This window comes from Aotus nancymaae, unplaced genomic scaffold, assembly GCF_030222135.1.
Source record: "Aotus nancymaae isolate 86718 unplaced genomic scaffold, 86718_ANA_hifiasm-v0.15.2.pri h1tg000064l_1, whole genome shotgun sequence".
In the NCBI taxonomy this organism is placed as follows: domain Eukaryota; kingdom Metazoa; phylum Chordata; class Mammalia; order Primates; family Aotidae; genus Aotus; species Aotus nancymaae.
Genome location: NW_026988479.1, coordinates 2,351,111 through 2,377,668, shown reverse-complemented (window position 1 = coordinate 2,377,668; position 26,558 = coordinate 2,351,111). Strand labels below are relative to the sequence as shown.

At 40.5% G+C, this 26,558-nt stretch overlaps 1 protein-coding gene across 1 annotated transcript in view; it reads left to right on the top strand.

Annotated features, from left to right (window-relative positions):
- Window positions 1-26,558, top strand: part of MARCHF3 (membrane associated ring-CH-type finger 3) — a 149,801-nt gene that overhangs the window by 21,940 nt on the left and 101,303 nt on the right. The window lies entirely within an intron of this gene.

Below are 26,558 nucleotides of genomic sequence, written 5' to 3'. Positions count from 1 at the left end.
GTAGCTTAAAAAGAATTCTGACAAAAATAGAATAAAAACAAAAACAAAACATGATTGAAGATGTCCTCATTATTTGTGTAAGCTAGCACAAATGAACAATATAAATAGGGAGTTGCTACTTTAACGTAAAATAAATCAAATTGGGAATTAAAAACAATAACAATCCAATCAGATCTTGTAAGTTAGTCCCCAAATCTCAAAACTGTAGCAATAACTAATTGAAATACAAATTTATATCTACTATCATTAAGAATGAATGTATTGGAATGAAGCGTATACTTGACCTTGAGAAATTTCTTAATGACAATATGAAGATACCATCTTAGAAAAAATATGAAGAATAACTTCTACGATTTTTCATCAATATTTAAATTTACCTAAGAATCTTTATAAAACTTTACTAAATATGTGTTTTGAAAACTCTTTTAAAGTTTTTTTTTTTTTTACTTGTATGCAAAAGTTAAAAAAAAAAAAAGTGAGGTATCTTTAGGAAACACTTGTTCTTCTTCCTAAAGCAAGACAATATAATATGTTGAAAACAATATCTATTTAAAATAAATTTCTTTGTCAGAAAAATGCTGTTGAAGTAATTATAGAAAATGTTGCCAAAATCTTGAAGAAACAAGTATTATGTTAGATCAAATCATGGAGACAAAAGGCTTGTTTTATGTTTGGAAGATGTTAGATCTATCTTGCTCGTTACTTTGTTTCACTGATGAAATATACTAAGAGATTTTTGGAGAGCCACCACCAGAGGAGATCTGTTCACAATCTTTCTGACAATGTTTTATGGAAAAAAAAAAACAAAACAAAAAAAACTAAGTAGTTTTCTCTTCAGAAGCAACTGTTTCCTTGAGACGGATTCCAGGGTAACGTTACAAGACATAAACTCATTCACTGCATCATTCATAAGCAAGCTAATGCAGCCAGGATGTTAAAACCAGAGGTACACAAAAGGCTGTGGGACATTACTAATGTGGTTAATTTTATAAAAACGAGACTTTACTATCTTGTACAGTAGAAGCCATATAATACAAAGTGGTAAATTGAGAAAGGACCATGAAAATCTTTTGTACCTCTTAGAAGTTTGTTGATTACCTTGTTGAAAAATGCTTAATGAAGAATTGTCAAGCTTACAGATAGTTATAGTCATCTTTCTCTTTACGAAAAGGAAAGTGTTTCATATTTTGTTAAAGATTTCTGTGATAAGCAATTTCAATAGCGTGCTACCTAGCAGTCATTTTTTTAAAAAACTAAACATAATGAATATGTTCTTTCAAGGTAAAGGTGTCATTTTAAGAATAAGAAAGAAAATATCAACTATTTTAAAGAGAACATTGTGAAAAAGTGTTTGTAAATGTTTACAGGGTGTGTGAATTTATTGCCTAAAACAATGACAGCCCTTAAAACTCAGCTATGTAAAATAAATTGAACTTAGAACTAGACTTCAAAATTAACATTATCACAAATAATTAAAGCTAGATTTTCAAACATAATGAAGCACATTCAATCACATTGCTCTGGATAAAAATAGTGATTATTTGGTAAGACAAAAAGGATTTGTACTATTAGATATCTTTAAAGAAAATCTTTTTTTTTTTTTTTGAGACAGAGTCTCACTGTGTCACCCACTTCTGCCTCAGCCTCCCAAGTAACTGGAACTACAGGCATGAGCTACCATGTCTGGCTGGTTTTTGTATTTTTAGTAGCAATAGGGTGTCACTATATTGGCCAGTCTGGTCTTGAACTCTTGACCTCATGATCCACCCACCTCAGCCTCCCAAAGTGCTGGGATTACAGGAGTGAGCCATCATGTCCAGCCATTTTTGTATTTTTCAGTAGAGATGAGGTTTCACCTTGTTGGCCAGGCTGGTCTCAAACCTCTGATCTCAAGTAATCTGCCCACCTCAGCCTTCCAAAGTGGTGGGATTACAGGTGTGAGCCACCACACCTGGCCAAAAATCTTTTAAATATGGTTTATTTTATATTTATTTCATGCTTTTGTAATTTTGATGTTTGTTTTATAATGTACCTAATATAGTACATGAGTACATATCTATTGCATGAACATGACATGCATACTTAAAAGCTTTTTAGTGTTGGGATTCATGATCTAATAATTCTGAAGATTACTACTATGTTTAGCCTAGTATAGGCTAAAGATCTTTAAACTTTTGGGGGCAGAGCACAGTCACAGACCCCTTTGAGACAATAAAAGATATATACTCGCTTATCAGCAAAATGATACACACATTCTGCTAAATAAAATTTTGCCCAGAATTTCAGGGAAATCACATACCCATTGATGCCTGTTGTCATGGGTTCCAGTAAAACCCCCTGGATGAGGATGTGAGTACCCTAAGGAGTTGTACGACTTACCCAGGGTCACATGGTAATGTAATCTGATCTTTCAATCAAGACTTCCTGGCTGGGTGCAGTGGCTCACACCTGTAATCCCAGCACTTTGGGAGGTCAAGACAGGTGGATCACTTGAGGCCAGGGGTTCAAGACCGGCTTGGCCAACATGGTGAAACCCCATCTCTCCTAAAAATATAAAAATTAGCCAGACGTGGTGGCGGGTGCTTGTAGTCTCAGCTACTTGGAGGCTGAGGTAGGAGAATCGCTTGAATCTGGGTGGCAGAGGTTACAATGAGCCGAGATTGTGCCATTGCATTCCAGCCTGAGTGACAGAGAGTGGCTTTTGTCTTTACTGAGGATGCAAACATGAGGATGGAACTCTTTCTGGACTTTCAAGGAGTTTACAAGTCTACCAGGAACTTCAGTGTTCAACGGATAATCACAATATGATTTGTGTTTAGGAAACTTTTTTTTTTTACTTGACCAGCATCAGCTGACACCAACTGTGTGAGGACATTGTGCTAGACTCCTTAGGAAACACAGAGATAGGAAGGCAACTCATATAGTGAATTGGGTCCTAGTTTCTTGCTTTTGTGCCCAGTACTTTTTCTAATCTGCCTTTTATATTACCAAAGAGCACCAGTGCAGGTGCTCTTCACTGGAATTTTGCAACTCTGTTTCCATCATGCACTAAGTGATGATGTGCATGTAAAAGACGTTGAGGGAGGGGTCATACTCCTTCCTATGTCTGAGCAAAGTTCTCTCTTTGAGTTTGTGTGCATTTACATGTACTTCTTTGCCCATGGGATAAAGACCTGAACACTTGGCTACATTGGCAAACAGAAGAAAACAGGGAATAATAAAGGAGGTATGGAATTTTGTAAGCTTCATGATCTCCTTCCCCAAAGGCCTGAATCTATGTAATGAGGTAGTAGAAGAAATTCTTGCGAAGTCTGAATTTATTCCTATAAAAAAAGGCATGACAGGAATAAAGTAAATTTAAATTCTATTTCTGCTTTCATCATTAATTGGTAATATTCCTGAAGGTGATACAGAGTGTTTATCCTACAAATATCGGGCTCTGTGTAAGAGCTAAAAATAAACAGAGCAGCACAGAGAAATGGGCAAGCATTATTGATCTGTGTCAGGGCCATTTCCACTTTAATGTTTGCAAAAGGCACAGCCCCATTTTGCAACCTATTTATAGGGAGCAGATCATTCATTGCTATATATAGATAATAAAAACAAGGTGAATTGTCAGGTAAATTTTGGTTTCTATTAGGAAATAGGACTAGATGGGCTCTCCTTTGGAATTTGTGAAAGGGCTCATTTATTCCTGTGCAACAAAGAAAGAGCCATAGAGATGGGTGTCTGGAGCTGCCTTGCCCAAGATATGCACATACTCTATGTGCCACCAGAAGCTGGTATCTGCCCTCACTGGCTGCCCCCAGCCTCCCTCAGCATCTCCCCATGCTGCAAGCAGGGGCTAAAACCAACAGGGCCCCTCCCAGAACCCTTCACCCTTCATTCGTCTGTCAAGTTCTAGTTCCCCATTAGTATATACCATGTTTGTGTGCACATATGTGTGCAAATATGTCATTACATTTGTGCACACCTGTGTATAACAAATGTAATGTTTTTGTGGGATCCTCTCATGACACGTAATTCTCTATCCATTTTTTGTAAGTTTTTCTCTTCACTCCTAAGCCACCAGAGTTGTTTACTCCTCCAATACCCTAAACCCTTATTTTTCTTGTTTCACACCGCACTTACCAAGCTTCTACCTCTAGGGGTTTTTTTTCTTTTTTCTTTTTTCTTTTTTACAAGTGTCAGTTCAACAAGCATTTTGTGAATGCTGGGCACCTGCTAGTTTCTAGGGCTAACGAGATAAATAAGACAGAATCTCTGTCCCCCAGTTTTTCAGTCCACTGGGACTTGTGGTTGTTGCTTTGCTCTACTCTCCACTCTGGTTATCGATTGCTCCCTCCTGGCAGTTTCCTGCCGGCGTACTCCACTGTAGTAACAGCTAAGTTTTGGCCCAGTAGAAATTCATTGCATCTTAACCCCTCAATATTATTTGATTTATGAAAGGAGCTATGTCTGTAGAAAGGGGGCTTACCCACCCTGAAAAATGTTCCAAGAAGGGGTTGGATTCTGGGTACGTTAAACATGTCAAAGGGAAGCTAATGGCCCAGCCATCTTCTGAATGTTCTGCAGCGATATCGTTTCACCAGAGGACAAAGTTCCCCAGGCTCTGGAAAATGGCTTGTTGACAGTTTTTCCTCTGATGTGGTGATCTTAGTGCCGATGCAGCACTGGAATGCTAACATAACTAAGCATTTTTACATCAGTGCAGAAAACAAGCCAACCCTAAGTAACTATAGTAACTGTTTACTCCAGTTTGGGGCTGGTGAAATTGCTTTCCAACTCTGTGCCCATCTCTTCCCTGTAGATCTTTTATATAAGTTTCTCTGCCTATCCAAATACAACAGACATTTGTTTTGCTTAATGAAAGAGCCACCAAAAATAATGACAGGCTGATACATCTTTCACAGTCACAAAACTATGCTGGTTATATGTAAGCCAGACTTAAACAAGGAAAGGAACTTGAAAACTAACAAACATTTAAAATAAAACCCTCATCTCTACTGTTTAGTGTTCTGATAATCACCAGACAAATGCTATCACGGCTGAGATAACATGAGATCTTTTCCCTTCAAGGCCTTTCCATTTGGCTGGAATTCTTAACTGGTTTCATCACTCATGATAGGGTTAACGTCTTCCTGGTGGCTGGATATTGTTGGTTTCCCAGCTTCATTCTTTAAATCCTTTTGCACCATGTCATTCTTCACTAAGTCTACTCAATTCATCCTTGGTCTTACTCTGTTTTTCATTCCATATCCTCTGGAATGTGTCACTATGTGTAGTGTCCATTCTGTAGTGTTCTAAGTGGCAGGCATCCAAATGATTACAGCTGTCTTCCTTGAATCATCTGTAAAGTAATTCATGCTAGCCTGTTCAAAGTGTAGTGATGCCATGAGATCACTGGCACTATAAATCCAAATTATTCCTATCTTTCTGCATGTTATATACTGTCCAGTGCTCAAGGACTTACTGGCTGGGACCAAATTCACTGTGACTTACTTGCATCCTATGGGCACCCTGATCACTGGCTGCTATGTGGAGAATTGATTGTACAGGGACAAAAGTGGAAACAAGGCAACCAATTAGGAGGTTATCATGGTAATTCAGAGGAGATCCAATGATGGCTTGGGTAGGGTGACAGTGGAGAAGGAAAGAAGTATATGATTTCAAGGTGGCAGAGAAACAAGACTTGATAATAAATTGGATATGTGGGGTGAGGAATGAAAAGGAAGCAAATATGACTCCTGAGTTTTTGGCCTGAGCAACTAAAGGCAGAGTGGTACCATGGGGGAGAGAGGAGAAGCAGGTTTTGTAGTTTGAATCAAGAATTATTCAAGAATTATGTATTGATCATGTATTATGTTCTATTGTTTTACAGATGACAGTGAAGTTCAGTTCTTTTTTTTTTTTGAGATGGAGTCTTGCTTCTTTGCCCAGGCTGGAGTGCAGTGGCAAGATCTCGGCTCACTGCAACCTCCACCTCCTAGGTTCAAGCAATTCTTCTGCCTCAGCCTCCCCAGTAGCTGGGACTACAGGTGTGCACCACCACGCTTGGCTAATTTTTGTATTTTTAGTAGATACAGGGTTTTACCATGTTGACCAGGCTGGTCTCGAACTCCTGACCTTGTGATCTGCCCACCTTAGCCTCCCAAAGTGCTGGGATTGCAGGCATGAGCCACCACACCCTGCCCTAGAACTTTTTTAAAGGGCAAACTCAAGAGTCATGAATGATCACCACCTTTTCTCAAAGGTGGTTGCAATTGCTTTTGTTCTGCCCTGTTGGTAATGTGAAGCTGGATGGGTTATCAGATGTTCTTTGCTAGCTTTAGTGAGTCTGTGAAGATTGTTTCAGCAGCATCTGGTTCTCCCTGGTTCCACTTGTTACTCCTCCCAGTGGGTGACTTGGTACTGTTGGTTTTATCTGGGGGTGTGAGAGATCATAGAGGGACCTTGACCCCCCTTGGCTCTGCTGCCATCTAACTCAGTGACCAAATAACTTAGCCACACTAGGCCCATTGAACTGTCTAACATAGATCTGATCTGTCACATCACTTTGTGCCCTAAAATTCTATTTCTTCTAGCATCGAGAGGCAGCGTGTAAGAGCAGCCATTTTTTTCAAAAAGATCTGAGAAACATGTTTCCAGAAGATTTTTATTGAGGCTATAGGAAGAGGGAGGTTGATTAGGAGGGAAATATGCTAAAAGGGAAGGGGATAGAGATAGCAAATAAAAGTTGCTTAAATGATATGAAGGATCTCTTTCAATCCACTAGTGAAACACTGACTTAAGATCATTAATACATTCCAATATACTTTATGGAATAATATATATTCTATATATTATGTATTCTAATATTAATGATCTTAAGTCAGAGTCTTACTAGTGGAAAAGCTACTGGAAAGCTATAAAGTTTAGAATGACTCTGAAGTGTTAGTATGATTTTGCTTTGGTTCCATAATATGGATTCAATGGGGTAGCTGATTTCTACCCAATGTGGTACGTTAGTAATGGCTGAGTACTCCGAAGATGACAGTACCTTATTTGATGTACCTTCAGCACTAATGGTCTTATAATAATCTATGTTCATTATGTTAGTTAAACAAATAAATGACGAGGCGTATTTGATTTGTAGAGGAGTTGACCATCTGAAAACAAATAGCATGTTTTGAAAATATATCTCTCTGCCCCACTAAAGTGGCCAGGTGCCAGAATACCAGAGACCAAGTGAGCTGAGAGACATTACTGCAATGCAACTGGATTGGCTGGTGAAGCTGTAATGGAGGGAAGGTAAATTTATGCCTAGAAATAGAACAGTGAGGGTCAAATCCAAAGGTCAGGGAGAAAGTAGCCTGAGAGAACAATGATGAAGTCTGGAGCTTGGAGAAACGTGAGCCAGGTTCAAGCCATCCAGGACTTTGCCATGTAAACAGACTCCATGTCCCCAAGGGACAGGCTGTGCAGGAAGTGGTGCTGGACTGGCTGGCTCTAATGGACTCATTGAAAGCTGGTCTGGGCATAATTGCCATACAAATGGGTATTGTATAAGAAAAAAAAAGTCTGCCATCTGGAAAAAGGAAGAAAATGGACATATTTTCTGCATGATCTACATTAGATAAAACTTCTTACGCAGTTTGGCAATTTTTTATGTGTTTTCCCTGACTGAGCCCTATACCTCACCAACCTGCCAGTATTATAGGATCAATATAAAAATTCCTGTTGTTTTGCTGACTTAGGTATTCACTCAGGAGTTATTTGGGAGGCAGACCTGAAAAGCAATTATGTGTGAAGCACAATAAGCTGGTTCTCCTTGAGAGGGGTTGCTGAGAGGGAACTTTCTGGGAGCCTCTCTGGATTTTTGGCACACATACTTTCCTCCTGATGTCTTGTGGCATGTGCTAATATTTTTTCCAATTCTTAGTCACAGTTTTTTACTTTGGTCCATGACCTCAGGGTTTCTTTAGGTAACATCCACAGATATTTTGGAGCTTTTTCTTTTTACCACAAATCTTTACAGCTTCTCAATTTATTGTGGCGTGTCCTGGGGATTGACAGGGAGGGAGTAGTTTAGGGGAATGCGTGAGATTTCTGTTGTCTAAAAGATGGCTCTTCTCAGGTTGGTAGCTACAGAAACATCTGTGGGTTGTCCTTCTTCTGGGATGGATTTTAAAGCATTCATGAGGTGGCCTCCTTCTCACCCTGTTCCTGACCTTCCCTTACCTTACCTCCCTGCCTGTTTTCCCCAGCATAAGCATGGGAAAGTATATTTGCAGCCATCTCCACCTGATGACTTCCGTGTGTGGCCTTAACTGTGGAATGCTGAATGTTTGCATGGGGTTTGCTGAGAGCCAAGTCAAGGAGCAAGCATGTTGGTGAGAGGCCAAATGCCCATCTCATGCAGCTTCTCCAGTTTCGCGCTTGATCCAAGCTGGAGCATATTCTCCAGCTTGAAGAAAGCCAATGAGTGCTTTGAAAAGGGACCAGGAACTTGGTGCTTTATTCTTAGCTACTAGAGTAGAATTCTGGTCCACCATAAGTCAGCACTCTCTGTATTCTGATCAGCAGATGGGCCTGGCTGATTCCTGGTTGTACAGCTCACCAACTGCCACATGGGCCACTTGGACACTGCCTTTGTACTTTTATAATCCTCTATTCTCCTTATACGTGGAGTTTTCTAATTTATTTGTGACAGAATAAAAGAAAAAAGTACTTCAAGACCCAAGATTTCTCATGTTGTGAGATATATTATTTCCTGCCATTGAAGAGATTGATTCCAGCCAGGAGAGTTTTAAGTAATAGGGTAATATTCTCTTTTTTTTCCTACTATTTCCTCAGTTGTTCTTAGACGGCCTATAGCCTCCAGTGGACTTCTGTAATAAAAGTGCTTCAGTATTTTCTTTCTAGTGATAAACAGTCAGTAGACTTAATATGATCATTTTCCAAAACAACTGGCTGTATTTCTTTGCTATATTGATATATAGCACAAATGGTTAATTCCCCAAGAGTGGTAGCAGGCAAGCGTAGGTGGACCAGGTGGACCAAAAGGACAATGAGAATTATTGTTTATCTAACATAATTTTAGAGGGAAGAAGAGATTTGAAAAAAAAGCACAACCTTATCAAAAAAATTAAGTATGCAGTCATTTTGAATAAACTGGAATTTAGAAAAATAACTGAATAGATGATTCTACTGTTAGAATTAGAAATAGAATCTGAATCTACAGGAAAAACTGCCTTAGAGACCCAGTCCTTTCTACTTTGGGGTATCAGAGGCAGGGAGAGATTGAAAGCCTATTGATTAGAGAGGAAGTTCTCCCTCGTAAGAGAGTCCAGCCTCTCTCAGGCAGCATTCTGCCATCCCTTTTGAGACGAGTCCTCACCAAATTGACTTCCCTTCCATGTCAATTGAAAAGCCCATCATGTTCTTTCTTTTCTTCTCATTCTGCTGCTCTTTCTGTGTTTCTTCTGCTTCACCCATCCAAACCTTAGTCCCCACCTCCACCAGGAAGTCTCTGACTGCCTGGCTTTCCCATGCATTCACATCATGTCTGTTACCTTTCTCTTTGTCTTAACTTGTCCGTGTACTCTATTGTCAGCTGCTTAAGGATTGGACAGTAACCTACTCAGTAACCACTTACTGAATTAAATGATTTAATAGTTGTTAAATTTAACTTCTGGTATCTATTTGTCCTTTTACAACAGTAGTTACTGGTCCTCATACTAAATTTCAGCTCTAAGTATTCTTTAATACTTGCTCATCATCATCATCATCATCATCATCATCATATGAGTTTGCTTTGAACAAAAACTTAAAAACAAATAGTTAAAAGCAAACTCAGTTACTGAAGGGTATAAATTCAAAAGTAAAATTTTCTCTTTCTTTTACTCTTATTTTTCACTCCCCAGATATAGCAAATGTTAACAGTTTGTATGCACCCTTCTAGAAATTTATATATATATATATGCGAACATAAATGGGAGCGTATTACATATACTCTTATGCACCGTCATTTTTAAATAATTTAAAAATTTATTCTAGAGATCTTTCTATCTGTTCATACTTATTTTTTCTTACTTGCTTTGTTGTACCCTATTGTATAAATAATCAATTATTGATGTAATCAGTTCCCTGTTGATGAACATTTAGGAGACTGCCAGTTTTCTCAGTTAGTAATGGTAATGCTACGCTGACGGTTCTCCTGCATTCCTTACTAGTGCTTTTTGCTAATTCCACTCCTCAAGGGGATTAAAGATCCTAGATCCACATCCCCACTGGAGAAGAGCAACTACTGCAATCACTCTTAAAGCCTGCCACCAGTGTGCCCTCTTCTCCCTTTCTTTTTTTTTTTCTTTCCTTCCTTGCAGTCAATTCTTCCTAACCCTATGATTGCCCACAAGCAATACATTTAAATCAGGGTTCCAGCCGAAATGCTTTAATGGACAACAAAATGGGCGACTTAAATATGTGAAGCTATAGCAAGTGTGAGTGACTCACCAACCTATTTGCATCTGGATCTCTTGCCCACTATCTATTAATATTTTTCCTATCAAAGCTGCTTTATGATTTCTTAATTGCCAAATCAGATAACTGGTTCTGTTCTCCCTGCATCCTGACTGTGCTGCAACATTCAGAGCTATTTATTATCCCCTCCCCTCTGCTGCTCTTTCCTCTGTAACTTTAGAGGTGCAATGGGACTCATGGAGAAATGGAAAGACCTGAGGCCTGAAGACATTGAAATTCAAAAATATTTTCTGTAATCCTGGCACTTTGGGAGCCCAAGGCAGGCAGATCACGAGGTCAGGAGACGGAGACCATCCTGGCCAACATGGTGAAACCCTGTCTAAAAAAAATTAGTTGGGCGTGGCAGCACGTGCCTTTAGTCCCAGCTACTTGAAAGGCTGAGGTAGGACAATCACTTGAACCCGAGAGGTGGAGGTTGCAGTGAGCCAAGATCACACCACTGCACTCCAGCCTGGCGACAGAGCGAGACTCAGTCTCAAATATATACATATATATATATATATATTTTTTTTTTTTTCAAATACTCGTGGCTTTCAGGCTCCAGGATGCCAGCTGATGTTAACTAGTTTTAACAAATCTGCACTCAAAAGTGTGCAAAATAGTCCCTAAGCCTGGAATGTCTGGAGTCTCACATCTTATTCAGCTTTCAAGGACCCAGCTTAAATTCTACCTTCCCAGACTGTTTCAATTTCCTCTCCCTCTTGCTGCCTTAGCAGTGTATTTATGCCTGTGTTTATAAGACATCACACATTGCCTTCCATTCGAGTTATCTGAGTGGGTCTAGTAGAATGCCAAAGGGCTGGGTTTGAGCTTCTCATTCTTCCTGCCCTCAGCATTCATTTCCATATAGTGAATTCCTAATAAATGTTTGGCTAATTTGTTTATTGGGAGAAAAACAGGGAAAATAAAACCTAGTTGCAAGTCACAGACATTCAAAGTGAAGACAGTATATAATGGTCATGGCATCAAATGGAAAGTTAAACAAAAATCTTTGATTACCCAGGACATGAATGTTGTTCAGCCAAAAATAAGTCTGTAAAAGGAATCTATGAGAGTATCACAGAATTAGGGAAATCCCTCTTCTCTGTATTATGTTCAGTCAGAATAATAGATTACTTTGCTTCATCATAGAAAACATAAACACAGAGCAGGCTTGAATAATCAGGCTGAAATAAGTTCTTGACTCCAAGGATTATGAAAGCAGTGGCACCCATGCAGTTAGAACTCTAGGAAAAGCAAGATAGGAACGTGTGCAGCAACCTGCAAAGTAAACAGCACCTAATGTCAGAGTGCCCCAAGCTCTCATGAAGAACAGGCTTGAAAACATCCAGTTGCATGCTGGTACATTGGCTCAATTTATTTACGTATTAGTATTTTTTTAAACTGTGTGTCCAAGAGTAACAGGGTGCCATCTCCAGAGTGCTACCAGACCAAGAGTGATGATTAGGTAATATTGAGTGTCAACTTGATTGGATTGAAGGATGCAAAGTATTGTTCCTGGGTGTTGCCAAAGGAGATTCACATTTGAGTGAGTGGCCTGGGAGAGGCAGACTCACGCTCAATCTGGGTGGGCACCATCTAATCAGCTGCCAGTGCGGCCAGAATAAAGCAGGCAGAAGAAGGTGGAAGGAGCCGACTTGCTAAGTCTTCCGGTCTTCATTTTTCTCCAATGCTGGATGTTTTCTGCCCTCAAACATCAGAATCCAGGTTCTTCAGCTTTTGGACTCTTGGACTCAAACCAGCAGTTCTTGGGCCTTCAGCCACAGACTGAAGGCTGCACTGTTGGATTCCCTACTTTTGAGGTTTTGGGACTCAGACTGGGCCACCACTGGCTTCCTTGCTCCTCAACTTGCGGACGGCCTCTCATGGGACTTCACCTTGTGGTCTCGTGAGGCTATTCTCCTTAATATATATATATATATATGAAAGGGAGTTTATTAAGGAGAATTGCCTCACAGGAATGTGTATATATATGAACTAACATATATATGTTAGTTCTGTACCTCTGGAGAACCCTGATTAAATACACCAAGCTTGGGAGAAAGCCTGCAGATCTTGATGGAAGTGGGCAGTTAATCAGTTGTTTTGAAGTCTGCCTTTCTTACATTGGACATTTTACACTGAAATTATGTTTTCCATTGCATTTATTGAGGTAGAACTTACATGCCATAAAATTCTTTCTTTTTTAGCATACACTGCTATACATTTTCACAAATGCATATGGTTTTGTTAACTACCACTACAATCAAGATATAGGACAGTACCATCACCCCACCTGTCCTGATGCTCTCATCCCCTTTTGTAGTCAACTCTTTTACCACCTCCAGCCTCTGGCCACTACTGACCTGTTTTCTGACCCTATAGTTTTGCCTTTTCCAGGATGTCTTATAAATGGAATCTTATGTAGCCTTTTGAGTCTAGTTCCTGTCATCTGAGGTCTGCCCACACTGTTGTATCAGTAGTTAGTTCCTTTTTACTGCTGAGTAGTCTTCCACTGTGTGGCTGTGCCGTTTACCCATTCACCAGCTGAAGGACATTTGGGTTGTTTCCAGATATTGGTCATTATAAATAAAGCCACTATAAGCAAACATATACTTTTGTGTGAATTTATGTTTTCATTTCTCTTACCTAAATATCTAGGTGTGAGATTACTAGGTAGAATGACAGGTGTATGTTCAACTCTCTAAGATGCTGCTGAACCATTTTCCAAAGTAGCTCAACTATTTTGCATTCCTGTAGTATTCACAAGAACTTAAAAGTCTAAGACTAAGGTTAAATCTATACCATTGTAGATCATTTCAATAGGATTACTTGTTTCAAGTAGATTGAAAGTCACTTAAAAGTTTTGATTGGATTGTTCTGACTCAGCTGCAGATGTATTGAAAGGAAAGGAGAGAAGTGGAATGGGGATGTAGACCCCATCTCAAAGGGTTAAGTTTTTTATTTATATACAGAACTCTTTTTTTCTGCCTGAAAATGATTAAAGTGAGTGAGTGGCTGCTTGGCAAGACTCTGCCCCGATATTCAGGGGAGATTAGAGCAGCTTTGTAGATAAGCTCAGAAAAATCTACTGAGCCACATAGTGATTTCCCAGGTTGTGTTGGGGTATTGATGGCATCTGATAATGTTGCCTATCTGGAACCTGAAGATAGGTTAGAGGATGATATTATTTCCAAATTTTATTCAAGTTCTCAATTGCCTAATAACTGATTACTTTTAGCTCCTCATCTCAATGTTTTCAGATTCTGACCACTGGAGATACTTTGCTTGTAAGGCTTGTTATCATCTAGATTTTATATGGTTGAAATAGGAGGCTACGGAGTTGACCTCTACACCTTGCCTTGGAACTTTGGCCGTAATTCAAGAGGGATGTATCTGTGTGCTGTCTGCCTGTTGCTGAAGTCAGCACCTTTTATATTCAACAGAAAAATCAGTGCAAAGACTATTTGAGTTGGAGGCCTCATCTTTCTGTAGCCTATCGTGGATCATGATGGTCTGCTTTAAAATCAGGTGGGTGTCAAAAAGAGGAAGGAAAAAAAATCAGTGACTTGTAGACTTTTGATATCCCTTTGTAATCTTCAGAGTCCTGTGGTAACTGTATCAGCACGCTGACCTGGCACTCAAGCCAATAACCTCCAGGAACTCATAATGTGTAGTACTTAAGTAGAAATTAACTGCAAGATCCTGACTAAGGGAAACATTCAGCCACGGGCACAAAACTCAATGGAGTTTTTATATTTTACTCATGACACCATTTTAACAAAACAGAAAAGAGATGAGAAAGCAAATGGAAAATGATTATTTTCTGTCTGATTTTGCTTCAGGGTAATGTCCATTGAGATGCCTGCCTATAAGTCACAGGACTACAAATTCTCCTGCCCTGAGCCTTTGTCCTCTGAAGTGCTATGGAAGGAGCTTTCAGCGTCATTAGGGAGGTGCTTGTGTTTCAGGCTGATTTGACATTTTTATGAATGTCAGTTTGTAGTGATAAAGACTAATAAATATGATATCCTGTGGTATCGAGAAGAAGTTTGTTTTGTTTCCAGCTACAGATTTGTCTGCAGGTAACTTTTTAGAGCTAAGCTAACAGAATGTGAAAGCGAAGAGAAGCTGGGGTGAAAACAATCACAGGTTTTGATTGTACTGAATATCCTGGGGCGACTGTTCACTCAGCATTAACTAAGCCCACAGGATGCCTTTCTCTTTTATCATTAGGTAAATTGTTTTCCCAGAACTGCTAGTGTTTGTGGTCCAAGTGAATTGTTCAGCTTTGTATATTCCACATGGCCTGAAGGAGACCCAATTGGCAGACCCTATTGATCAATTAGGAAAGGCAGAAAGTCAATGGAAACATCTTTGAGAATTTAACTTGATAGGCATATGGAGAGTCGACAAAGTGAGATGTTTTATCAGGTTGATGCATGCATTTGCCAAGGAAAAGAATACAGTGAGAATGGATGTAGAGAGAAGAAAATGCAATAATGGAATTTGCCGTTATACCACTAGATTTCTATTTTTTTTCTTCTTTTTTTTCTTTTTTGTGAGATGGAGTCTTGCTCTATCACCCAGGCTGGAGTGCAGTGGTGCGATCTCGGCTCACTGGAACCTCTGCCTCCCGGGTTCAAGCGATTCTCCTGCCTCAGCTTCCGAGTACCTGGGACTACAGGCACATGCCACCATGCCCAGCTAATATTTGTATTTTCATTAGAGATGAGGTTTTGCCGTATTGGCCAGGCTGGTCTCAAACTCCTGACTTCAGGTGATCTGCCCTCCTCAGCCTCCCAAAGTACTGGGATTATAGGCATGAGCCACCGCACCTGGCCAGATTTCATTCCTAATAAAAGCAACTTGATACTACTGCAAGAGACACTGAGGATTAGAGTGTAATATAATAGGAAGCTGTTCATAATTATAATTGATGTGCTATAGGTATTGTGATTAATATATACATGTTGATACTACTCCTTTCTTCTACATGTGTTACAATTTATGGTTACCAGATCACAGTAGTGCTGAACACTCTACAAATCTCCATCTCCAGGTGAGGGAAGGTGTTGAGATGAATCTGTACCCCTGCTTGTGAAGTTATTATCCATTTTTGCACTTAGGTTTACATTGCACTGGCACTTAGACTCTAACAAGATTCACGGCATCTGGGGGAGGTAAAGGGGAAACTAAATTGTTGCTTAATCTTCTTCTTTGAAAAAACTTCCTCTGCTTTCTAACAAAGTGGTTAGTGTCGATCAGAGACAGGGTCTCTCTCTGTCGCCCAGGCTGAAGTGCGGTGGTGCAATCAAAGCTGATTGCAGGCTCAAATACCTAGCTAGGCTCAAGCAATTCTCACACCTCAGTTTCCTCAGTAGCTGGGAGTACAGGTGCACACCACCACACGCCGCTAATTTTTTAATTTTTGTAGAGACAGATTCTCACTAGGTCGCCCAGGCTGGTCTGGAGCCCCTGGCCTCAAGTGATCCTCCCACCTCAACCTAGTCCTATTGTAGACTCTTTTTTCTTCAATGAAGTGTGTTGTTGATGTCAGTGGGAGTTACCTACATTTAAAAATGTCTTTCATCCCTGGTTGGATATTTTTGAAGAAACATATTTTCTTTATTCCCTTTTAAACTTTTTGTGAAAATAGTACATATGTAGGTTAAGAAATAAAATAGCACAGAAATGCTTATAATGAAAAGCCATTGTCCCCTTCCGAGGACAACATTTGTCTCTGATAATAGATGTTCACTGATATAGTAGTAGTTTACTTGCCTGATTTGTAGTAATAGTAATAATCATAAGCTTATACTCTTGCCTTTTTGCTATTTATTATTTTTCTCCCTTCCTCAACTGATAGTTATCACTTCAACTTTTCTAGTGCTAATCTTTGTACCTTAAAATAATAGTTTTAAACCTCAATTTCTTGTCCCAATTTATGTAGTAAATCTGGACTCATAATCCCTGTGAAAACAGAGCATGAGTTCTCTTTAAACTTCTTTTATGTGGTCTGAATTATCTGTTTCTTCAGAAGTCAGGGGCCCTGTTTAATTACTTGGCTTTTCTCTTCAATGCTTCTGTTTTGTTTTTAGATATGAGTGGCAAACTTTGGTTACCCATCCGTATTTAAGAACAAGGGACTGAGTTTTATTTTTCTTCATAGATAGTGTGGGTTTCCCCTGCTCTTATATATGTAGATCTGGTTTCCTGTTATTGCTGCCTATGAATAGGAAGTCTGCATAGAACCTCAGTGTTGGGTGGGGGGGCTTGTCTCCTGAAAGTTTCACTTTAAGATCACTGAGAATGGGCTGGATTTTAGTCAGGAGATTATGTGTATATGGTGAGGGGATTCAAAGGATTCAAATGCCTGAGGAGTTGCGGGGTAGCGGGGCGGTGGGGGGTGCTTTACTCTAGAGTGTTTGCATATAATCTGGCCCTCCTAGTTCTTTCTAGACTGTTTTTTTTTTTTTAACTTTTTATTTTGAACTAATTTTAGACTTAGAGACAAGTTACTAAAATAATACAGTTTCTGTATATCCCTCACGCAGCTTCCTATAGTGTTAATTTCTTATCTACTCACGCAGCTTCCTATAGTGTTAATTTCTTATCTACTGCACAAGTTCCAAGCAGTTTTTCAATTTCCTTATAGATGAAGAGTCCTCTGATATTTGGCCTCCAAGTCAAATCATGGGTTTCTAGTGCAGTGCATGGACCTAAGGCATGGACTGGAGAAGGCGAGTGAGGGGTACCCACAGTGTCTCTTAGGCAGACTTCAGTTCACTTCTCTCTTCTCCACCCAGCCTTGAAATCCCAGTCTCTGTGGCAGTTGCCCAGTGAGCCTGGGGTTTTGTTGGCACATTACCAGGCAGCTCACTCCCACCCTCTCACTTTCCCAAAGTTTTCTCTTATATATTCTAGATTCTTCCATTTTTGCTTTGTATCAGGCAGGGTTCTCCATGGTGGGGGTTGGAGGGCAGGGAAGTGGCAGAGGGGTGAGAGAAAGACAAGAGAAATATTTGTTTTAAAGAATTGGCTCACCCAGTCATGGGGGCTGGGAAGTCCAAAACCCATGGGGCAGGCAGACATACCAGAAATTCAGGAAAGAGTTGATGCTGCAGTCTTGAGTCCCAAATTCATAGCACAGGCCAGCAGGCTGGAAACTCAGGCAGGAATTCTATGTTACAATCTTTTTTCTTTTTCTTTCTTCTTCTTTTTTTTTTTTTTTGTGGTAAGAACACAACATGAGATTTACCCTTTTATCAAATTTTTAAGTATGCCCTATGTTATTCTTGACAATGTCAAGATAAGAATGACAGTGAATCTTTAGGGCATATTCATCTTGTTTAACTGAAACTTTATACCCACTGATAAATAACTCCTCATTTTCTATGTTACAATCTTGAGGCAGAATTTCTTCTTCTCCAAGAAAGCTCAGTTTTTGCTCTTATGGTCTTCAACTGATTAGATGAGGCCCAGCCATATGATGGAGTGTAATCTGATTGACTGAGATGATTGTAAGTATTCATCACATCCACAAATACTCTCACAGCAACATCTAGACTAGTGTTAACCAAATAACTGGCCACCATAGCCTAGCCAAGTTGACACATAAAACTCTCTGTCATATATTCTATTCTATTTGCCATCTTCTTCCTGGACTCCAGAAATTTGTGGTAATGTTCTTTTCATGATATTCATCTCCCAATTGCTTCACTTTTATGTCCTTCTTTTAGTACTATTCTCTTTGGTCCAGGGAACCAAAGTTCATTTGTTAAAGAGAACCCAGTTGTTCAGGTACCTCTCCCAAACATTGGCATGTCAACTGGGGTCAGCAGTCTTTTTGAGGTTAAAAAAGAAAAAAGGCATCACATGATTTAGCTCAAATTTATTTGTCTTACATATTACTCTAGATGGTTTCATCAGTGTTCATTTTGGGATATGTATTTCATTGTACTTATTTAGAAGTTTTTACATACTCATGTTATTTACTCTGACCTATTTAAATAAAACTGTTTGTTTTCCTATTTATTTGGAAGTAAGTCCATCCAATTTGAAACATTTTTTTAAATCTCGTGCTGTGAGTTTGATTTTAAAATAATAAACTAAGATTTTAAAGGGTTTATTCACATTACCTTGAGCAATACTTTGTCCAAATTAGGTGCTCAGAAAAAATGCTTACATTAAAAAATAATTATTTAGCTTTGTATAATAAAGGCATAGGTTAATATGATACTTACAGATTTTCAATGCTTTGATTGTGGATATTTAATTCACTGTCTACATTTGATGCTACTTATAAGGTAGAGAGGTGGCAGGCATTTTTCATTTCTTAGGTAGCACACTTGAACTCTGTCTGAAATGATTGATAATTTGCCTGAGGTCATTTTCCTTACAGTTTCAATCCTGCTACAAATGCCAAGCCTTTTGACTCCTACTTCTGTGCTCTTTATTTTGCATATGTTACACTGTGCTCTACATATCCTTGGGGAATATTTGACAATGAGCATATTTCTATAAATCCTAGTACTGTTAGATATGCTTGCAATGGATTCACATGCAGGGCATGTTCTGCTAATGATTTAAACTCTTTTGTAAGAAGGTGAGTTTCCTTGGATGATCAACCACCCCACTGTGTTCCTTGTGCGTTCTATACCCAGGTACCAAATCAAATCATGCATGAAAAATACTCTCAAGGTCAGGTTCTCTCCCTGCAAAAGTGTATTTAAAAATCAAAAACGACTGTGTATTTTCAGAACCCAAGTCTCCCCACCACCTCTAAAAATTCATCCAGGTTAAAAAAAAGACATGCTCTAGTATTAACACAAAAACATCAAATTAAACCCATCACATAATTCACTAAGAGCACACAGAACTGTAACCCTGTCCCTCCCATTTCTCCCAAGATGAATCTTTTCAAAAATTAGATTGTGGCTTAATTAAATGACTAGATGAAAAGTAACAATGTTTCTGTTTAAGAAAAAGAAAAAGAAAGGGAAGCATTTCAATGTAAGAGCCCTGGCTCACTGTCGCAAATATATATTTTTTCTTTTCCATTCTTTGTAGACACACCATATGCCTTAATTTAGTATGAAATGCATGTTACAAAAACCAAGAGTAGTGCCCTAAAGAAAATCCCCATCATCCAGGGCCATTCACCATTGTTCTGAATTAACTTTCTCCCACCACCACCTGGGGGAGAATAGAGGGACAGTTGCCTCACCACATACCCCCACCTTTGGCTTCTCAATTTTTCTTTATTCCTCTTTTTTCCAGGGCTGCCTCTGAGGCCTCCCACCCAGCCTCCCAGCCCCTGCCTTTCCACTAGAGTCATGCACTCACTGACAGCTTAAGTGCCTAACTAATCTTTGCTTCAAATTATGTATTATTCAGACCAGTTTCAGGCCAGGCCTCATATTATTCCACTTAGTTTTCCAGAGGTTTAAAGGATTAAATAATCCTCCAAGTATTTCCTGTTATCACTCCTCTTTTTTCAGTACATAGGAGTATCCTCTGGACCTGGGGTTCATAACTTCCAGTCTTTGGCTTGGCTTTCAGGGACCTGTGAATCTCCAGAAGTGAAAAGCGGAATTATGTGAACATCAGTGCATATTTTTAGCGGGGTGGCTCTGTAGTTTTTCTTGTATCCTAGAAGAGGCCCATGACCTAAGAATGTTTAAAGAGTGTGGCTGACTCTCAGAGGCCTGCCTTGGAAGCCCAGCTCTCGCCAGCTCCTTCTGTTTTCACTTGAGGCCTAGGCTGGGTTCTGTGCTGATCCTGTTTCCGACTGGTTCCCCTGTGGACCTTCACCTGTGAGGCTTTACCTCCTTTCTCCAGTATGCTACCCCCTTGGCTGGACCTAACCTGCTTGGCTTTCCTTATTCCCTTCCACATCCCCCTGTCCTGCTGTAGAAGGAATTCCTGTCCTGCTTATTTCCCAAGCACCTTTATGTTGGCTTTGTTTATTCTAGAGTTTCTCTGAATATAGAGTAGCTCCAGAAGTTTTCTTCAACCCCCGTCCCCCTCATCAGTCCACCTGGCCTGTCCTAGAGCCACTGTCCTCTTAAGGGGTAGTACATTGCCTTCTCAAGGAATGGCATGGCTCAAAAGACATGCCCTAGGAAATCCTGGCATTGTCTTTTCCCCCAACCCCCTAAAATTGCAAGATCACACATTAGCACTGCATAATATCCCCCCACCCTAGTCCTATCTAGTTAGCTGCAGATCACAAACAGGTTTCAATCTTTTGCTACAACCTGGCTTAATGAGTTCTCTCTCTTTGTTGTATGATAGTGGCTTCTGTATTTCCAGTTAATTTCTCAATGTTGGAGTTGGGAAAAAAATAGCCACTACTAAACATGAAAAAGATCAAGGAAGCTGGAAATAAGAAAAAGATGGAGGAACAGACTTCCCAGGCTCTCCTTTGGTCGCATCTTTGCTTTGGTATAGGCCTCTTCTGAGAGAACCCTTTGCATCCTGTGCACCTTTAGATTTGCCTCCCATCAAGCGTCAGGGATTCGGGAAGGGACACAGTTGGAAAGTGAGGGACCTGGCTCCTCAGCCCTCTGAGTGCCAGTGGACTGACCTCAGCATCATAAATCATAAGTTGGTAGTGAGGGTGGATTTGAGGCCCCAAGTAAACTGCTGTTCCAGTCCAAAGTTAGCTCTCCATGAGGTCTGCATTCTGAGCCTGCTGACAGTTCTGAGAGCCTTTGCTGATATCTAAAAAAGAGAATTCGAGCCCTGCCATATTTAGATCCCTGTCCTAAGTCAGAGTTCTTGAGCTGCTCTGTCGCTGTTTCTGATACATGATCTTGTGCTGAGGAAGTGACTAGCCTGTGGCCTCACAGACTCAGGAAAGCCTGATCATGGCCAGAGGGCTGGTTCCTGTCCCCTGATAGGGACGGAGGCACCAAGGCCCACCAGATCGCCAGCCCACTCCTTCCCTGCCCTCCTGGAGCCAACCTTTAAGAGGATCGTCTGTCCCTTTATTAACTGCAAAATAGGCAGCACTCTCATGACGCCAAAGCCAACTCCCTTCTGGGACCTGTTGGGGCTGCTGGAGCAGTGTCCAGTGCCATCCAGAGACGTGATTCCTCTGCATGGTTAAGCCAGCTCTTCTCCTGCAGAGGGAAGATAGAAGCACAACAGAGGAGTGGGCAGCTGGCCCCACACTCCCTCCATGTGCCACTGCTCCTCCTATCTTTTAAGAAATGAAAACAACATAAAATGCAGGGGCCCATCTGTGCACCTATGTCAGGATTAGCTGTAAGGTCTGCAGTATGCTCAGCCAGCTCAGACATTTTGCCTTTCATCAAAGGAGTCACCCTAACATGGACCTTGTGGGAGACAACCATATTTATGGTGTAACAAAAACAATTCAGAACAAGGCATATGTACCCCAATCCAACTCCCATCTCTGAGCTTTGTACTCTACGTTGTACTTCATATTTGATCTAATTAGTGCTCAGAGTATTTCTGTGAAGGTGCATTTATCTCATGTTACAAATGTGAAAATCTAGAGTAGAACTGATGTGCCCCAAGTGTCACAGCTAGCCATTAGTAGACCAAGGTTTGAACCCAGGTCTTCCTATGTGAAAGCCCTTGCTTGTCCTACTACCCCTTGCTACTGTGGCCATCTAGTAGATCCTGGGACTGCACATGAGGTCATCTGGGGCACTCTGAAAATAATTGAGTCAGACTCGCTGCAGATGGGGCCCAGGCTGCCTAGGGAAGAGCTGCAAAGCAGGTCAGCTTCCTCTCTAGCAGTGCTGGGACAGCCTCCCTCACTGTCACTCATCCCAGGGCCTATTGTGGGTCTACGCAGAACCACCAGCTCCCTTGCTGTTCTTTCCCCATCCCTGCCCTCAAGATGGATCCATTTGCTGCCATCCATCCATTTTAGGGCTCAAGGGTTCAGACACGGTGTAGTGAAGATGGGAGCAGAGAAAGATATGAACTGCTGTGCTGTGTGACAAGGCCAGGGGCTGTCACTGAGGATGCAACATGAGGCAGGCAGGCGGGTAAGAAGAGAACCTGGGGAGGCAGGAGAGAGAGAGAGAGTGAGTTACTCTAGCACAGCAATCAGTGAATTAGATTTGAATGAAGCACAGATGCACATGTTTGGACAGCAGAACCAGGTTTCATGATCTTTGGGTTGTCTTCATAACATATTGGAACTGGGTATTGAAAAGTCTGAGGTAACCTGAAGTTTAGAAAGGCACAATCTATCAAGTTAACTTAAAAGGAAAGGAAGGTATTAACAAAATTAGAAAGTGCTGTTTTGGAAATAGCCCTAGATATTTCCCCAAATAAAAAAAACTTTGGGAATATTCCAGTATAGGGATTCTAAATACCATAGTAGTCAAGTAATGTATTCTTCTGGTAAAATTAAAAAGAGCATGCCTGGCAGCATATGAAGAACTAAATTTCACTCCAAACATAATATTTGATATTAATCCCACTTCAGTACTCTGTTACTGTTGGCTTAGGTATTTGATGTCATATTTTCCTTTGTTGTTTATAAGAAAAAAAGCTTGGACAGTTCTCAATTTGCTGGTATAGTGAGAGGGAAATTTTGTGCATGCATAAGCATAAATCTCTCTTCAAACTAAATGTGTATATAACACCTTCACTTTGAAGAGAACACCGTGTTTAGTATTTCCCAAAGCCTTGCAAAGTACATTAATATCTTAAAACCATTTCTTTAATGTATTTAAAGAACATAAGTCTCAGGGAAAGTTATCTCCAAACACACTTAAATCTGGAGTGGGAACAAATTTTTAAAGGTCTCAGAAGTCTCGTCTTGCTAAGTTAGGGTTTTCGTGGCTTCCTCCATCGCAGCCCCTGAGGATGTGTGGTCCAAGAAGCAGGCCAAGAGCCCAAGATGCTCATGTGCTGGATTAGTTGATCCCTGAATCGGATGCAAGCTTAGTCAATGTTTTGCACAGCCTTGCTTGACTAAAAGGGGAAGTAGATGTTCCCCTAGTAGGAGAGGTCCATTATTCTGAGAAGCTTTTCTTCCTCACTGGATGGTGACTATGCAGAGATACCTGGGAAGCAGTCCTTCATTGTTTATTGCTGGAGGCCAATTTGCTGCCCATCAGAAGCATATGCAATATAAGAGGGCAAAAGGCAGGCTGTGGATTTTTCTGCAAATTCAGCAGAGTCCTGCACACTAACAATCAGTCTGAAGAAGGCTGAAGTTGTGTGTCAGTGCTCACCAGGCTGATTCTTTATGCAGCACGAAAGTTGACTGGTGGCTTAAGGGAGGTAGCCACATACAACTGTTACCACCTGCTCTTGACTTTCAGTCTGGGGCCATGGAAAGAATATTTGAAATCCACAGATAGTCTAAAAACAATTTTAACATCTCTTTTCACCACTTTCCTCACTAAATTTTGTTGTAGAGACACTAACAAACAGAAAATCTGAAAATACTAATCTTACCTCTCTTCCTTGCCCGTAATCTGCCACACTGAGCAGAAGATGGTTCTGGATGTTCCCCAGATGAAACCAAGTTTGCAAACTGGTGGCCCACAGGCCCACCGAACCATAGATGTGTTTTATTTGGCCTGTACTAGGTTTTAAAAAATATTTGAGGCTGGGTGGGGCGGCTCAAGCCTGTAATACATCCCAGCACTTTGGGAGGCCGAGGAGGACAGGTCTTCAGGTCAGGAGATTGAGACCATCCTGGCCAGCATAGTAAAACCCCGTCTCTACTAAAAGATAAAAAATTAGCTGGGTGTGGTGGTGCACACCTGTAGTCCCAGCTACTCGGGAGGCTAAGGCAGGGGAATCACTTGAACCCAGGAGGCAGAGACTGCAGTGAACCAAGATGGCACCACTGCACTCCAGCCTGGTGAAAGAGCAAAACTCCACCTCAAAAAATATATATATATTTGAATGAATTATCAACATCTAAAACTCAAGAGATTCTACATAAAATCTGTGTTTCTGGCTTCTCTTAAAATTCTAAAGAATTTTAAACCCACAGTCTCAAGTGATAATGATGAAGTAAGGCCAAGGAGTGGCTGTTCCCTTCATAATGGATTAGGGCTCCCACCTAGCTGCCCCAGTTCACAACTTGCCCACTTGTCACTTCCGGTATCTACTAGTCCCTGTAGGCTTTTGAGTTTGGCATCCTCAACAAGAGAAGGTGCACAGAAGAGGGAAGATTTTGCTTTCCTTATGGATGTCTGAGGTGACATCTCTGTATCAATATGAAATTTGATCCACTAATGAACAAGATTATCATACACAAGAGTTCTGGAATCAAAGACAGTGAAAGGAGCTCGGTTAGTATACAGGATTTCACTTTCATTTCTAATAAGGAATAAAGACCATTTCAAAATTAGAAAAGTCTAAGGAAAAACATACTTAAATGGAAGACAGGTGACCTGAGTTCCTGATGCAGCTCCTCTGCCCCCATGTTGATACCCAGTGTCTTTACCTACGTACTGGAAAATGTTAGCCATCATTCAGCATTCATTCCTTTAACAAGAGTGGTTGACATCAAGGGTTTAGAGTCTTCCGAAATTGGATCTGCATTTAGGACTTCATTTTCCTCACCTATCAAATAAAGAATGAAATCACAAACACCTCAGTGTGTGACATACTCTGAATATCCAGTTATTTTGAGCTCTTATTATTTATTAAGTACCAGCTGTTTGCCAAGCTTTGTGCTAGGCCTTGGAAATACAAAAACACAGAAACATGTGGCTCATGTCCTAAAGAGCCTCTGTCTGGTTGAGGAAGTAAATTCTGGGCTAACAAGTAGAGTCAGTGACCTAAAGAAAAGCGCCTCAGAATGTACTGTTGAAATGTAAATAGGGCTGATAAAGCCACAGGATGTTACGACATCATATTAAATTAAGGAAAGTTCACGTGCAACACCTACCTTGAGAAATAAACATGTGTATACCTATCTAAATAGGACAGAGGTAACAAAAGTTTTCAATAATAGGATAATAATAGAATTTTTCTTAGAGGAGTTCCACACCAGGCTTCTAAATCCGAGGTTCTTGACATCTGGAATGTGATTCTTCTCATTGATAGTTCAACTAGAGCCCTTGCTCCAGAAAAATGTATGCACACAATAGTTTGCATAACATTCCAGGGAGAGCCCCAGAAGCCCATCGATGGGGCTGCTCCACTTAGTTCCTCACTGGGCTGGTCACACAAGACATAGAAACAGTGGCTCCAAAGAGGTGGTCAGTTACAGAAGAGGGAGAGCCTCTCATAGAAACAGTCAGGGCAGTTCTGTGTGAGGGCAAAAAGCTGAGTTGCAGAGAGGGCAAGTGGGCAGTGAGGGGAATGTTGAATGAAGAAAACGTTTTTTTTTTCTTTTCTCAGGTAATGTAGATATCCCTAAAACAACTAAAGTAGTCAGAAAGAGTACTTCATGTATCTGTCACGTGCTTAACTGTGGCCACTCTGACACATTATCTTCTCTCCTGTGATCCTTTCACCTTTTTCCTAAATCTCTATCTCTTATCTAGGTGTGAAAAGTAACCTTAATATTTACTAAGCCAGACCATCCTTTCACATAGGGTTGATCTGGCTTTTTGTACTTTCCCCCCCACCCCCGCCCCTTTTCCTACTCTTCAACATTTCCTTCCTAGTATGTCCAGAACTGATTCTGCATGATTTGTTGGTGACCCGAGTTGGGCTGGTCACTATGGGTTGTCTCTGTCTTTGGCCCTTTCTGGCCTTTAGGTCAGATGTAGCACTTTATCAGTTCCCTCCAAAACAAATCCAGCTGCAAAAGTATTGGAAAATAAAGTAGGTTTTACTGAGGATTTTAGGGGCAGAGTGAAAAGAAAACTCACCACATGAAGACAAAACATCACAAGATTCCCGTTATACAATCCTCAACTGCCAAAGCCTTTCTCTTGGGGGCCAGCCCCTCATCTTTCCTCGGCTCCACCTGCCCTCCCCACACTCTTACGCTGTACTTGTGCTAATTCAGAGAATGTAGCTCCCTCAGCTTCTCTAATTTCACTTTCTCATGTCTGTTAGTTATTTAATACTGCCTTGAATTATGAGAAAGC